This window comes from Octopus sinensis, linkage group LG2 (genome assembly GCF_006345805.1).
Source record: "Octopus sinensis linkage group LG2, ASM634580v1, whole genome shotgun sequence".
Lineage (NCBI taxonomy): Eukaryota > Metazoa > Mollusca > Cephalopoda > Octopoda > Octopodidae > Octopus > Octopus sinensis.
Genome location: NC_042998.1, coordinates 193,748,633 through 193,751,132, shown reverse-complemented (window position 1 = coordinate 193,751,132; position 2,500 = coordinate 193,748,633).

Below are 2,500 nucleotides of genomic sequence, written 5' to 3'. Positions count from 1 at the left end.
TATATATATATATATATATATATATATATAATATATATATATATATTATATGTATATATGCACAGGTTGGTTCAGTTCCACTGCATGGCAACTTCTACTATTGCTTCGGTCCGACCAAAGCCTTGTGAGTGGATTTGGTAGATGGAAACTGAAAGAAGCCCATCGTACATATATATATATATATATATGTATGTATTTGTGTGTCTGTGTTTGTCGCCACGCTGTCACTTGACAACCGATGTTGGTGTGTTTACGTCCCCGTAAGCTAGCGGTTCGGCATAAGAGACTGATAGAATAAGTACGAGGCTTACAAAGAATACGTCCTGGGGGTCGACTAAAGGTGGTGTATTTTCCGATGGCTGGAATGGCGTAGCGGAGTATATAAACACTCATATCGCCAGTGTTAAAACATCTCAGTCACGGACAGGCCATGAGGGGGTGTGGTGCTGACAAGCCACAAAAATTGCGAAACATCGATGTCCATCTCTCCCAAATGGGAGCCTGTCCATGACTAAGGTGTTTTAACACCGGCGACATGTGAAATTATATGCTTCGCCACGCCATTGCAGTCACCGGAAAATACACAAAGCATATACATTAGTATATGTATTTAATAATACTTATTACACAAAAGCAGTTTTTACTTCACACACATGTATGTATGCATGCATATATATATATATTATATATATATATATATATATAATATATATACTATATATATATATATATATATATATATTATATATATATATTGTTATATATATATATATTGTTATATATATATATATATTGTTATATTTCGGAATGGTCATTTTGCCAGTTTAGCCAATAAAACACACGCACTATATATTTGGTGTTATTTTGCTTCAGTGTTATTATTTTACATTAATCTTAATCTTATTTCGGCCAGAGTTCTTTCGTCACACTCTTGTGACCGCATCAGTGGTCCTTTGTTTTCTTCTTTCTTATTTGTGTCTCTCCTTACTAACCGTCAGCCATTTTGTATTTCTATATATACATGCATACGTACATTTGTGTGAAGTAAAAACTGCTTTTGTGTAATAAGTATTATTAAATATATATATATATATGTGTGTGTGTGTGTGTGTGTGTGTGTGTGTATGTGTATGTGTGTGTGTGTGCAAAGGCGGCGAGCTGGCAGAAACGTTAGCGCGCCGGGCGGAATGTCGTTACGTTCTGAATTCAAATTCCGCCGAGGTCGGCATTGCCTTTCATCCTTTCGGGGTCAATAAATAAAGTACCAGTTTCGCACTGGGGTCGATGTAATTGACTTAATCCCTTTGTCAGTCCTTGTTTGTCCCTTCTATGCTTAGCCCCTTGTGGGCAATAAAGAAATAAGAATATATATATGTGTATAATATATGTATTAATTGCTACAGAGTTATCTTGGAGTTACTCTGTCATATTTGGGGACAAACTTCTGCAAACACTGGGACACCTCAGTTCACATCCCAATCCAGAATAAGGTTATTTAACTGAGTGGAAATAATTTAGTCGCCAGCACACAACAGCCACTAGTTCCTTCTCGTTTTATGCTGTTACTAGGTCGCTGTATCTCCCCCGGTGACAGTCCACTCGATTCCCTTTCTACCCTAACTGTAACATTATCACTCTGAATACGATTCACTGAACAATTTCCCTCTGAGAAATCCTGCACTTTCCCTGCACGCGTTGACAAAGTTATTCTAGCTGAAAACCAACCGCATTAATGTTTCTCCATTAGAAGGCTACAAAGATTTAAGGGCCTCTCTCCTCGTCCTCGCCCTCGTCCTCTTCTTTCTCATCATTCTCATCATTGTCGTCATCATCGTCATCTTCCTCCCCCTCATCGTCCTCCTCCCCTCGTCCTCGTCCTCGTCCTCCTTCTCCCCTCGTCCTCCCCTCGTCCGCCCCTCGTCCTCCCCTCAGCCTCCTTCCCCATCGTCCTCCCCCCTTGACCTCCTCCTCCCCCTCGTCACCCCACGACTTCGTCCTCCTCCCCTCCTCTTCCTCTCCCTTCCTCCAGTTCTCTCTTCTTCCCGCTCTCCCCTCCTCCTACTCTCCCCTTCTCCTGCTCTCCCTTCCTTCTATTCTCCCCTCCTCCTGCTCTCCTTCCCTTCCTCCTGCTCTCCCTTCCTCCTGGTATCCCCTCCTCCTGCTCTCCTCTCCTCCTGCTCTCCCCTCCTCCTGCTCTTCCCTACTCCTGCCCTCCCTTCCTCCTACTCTCCCCTCTTCCTGCTCTCCCTTCCTCCTGCTCTCCCCTCCTCCTGATCTCTCTTCCTCCTGCTCTCCCCTCCTCCTTCTCTCCCTTCCTCCTGCTCTCCCCTCCTACATCTCTCCCTTCCTCCCTGCTCTCCCCTCCTTAATATAACAAATGACAATGCCATATGAAAGCAACACATACAACAACATTACAGAGAAAATAGCGAGAGATGACATCAGTTATCAACATCGTCAGCTGTCTGTGCACGCAGCAAACAGTGTGTAGTAAGTATAC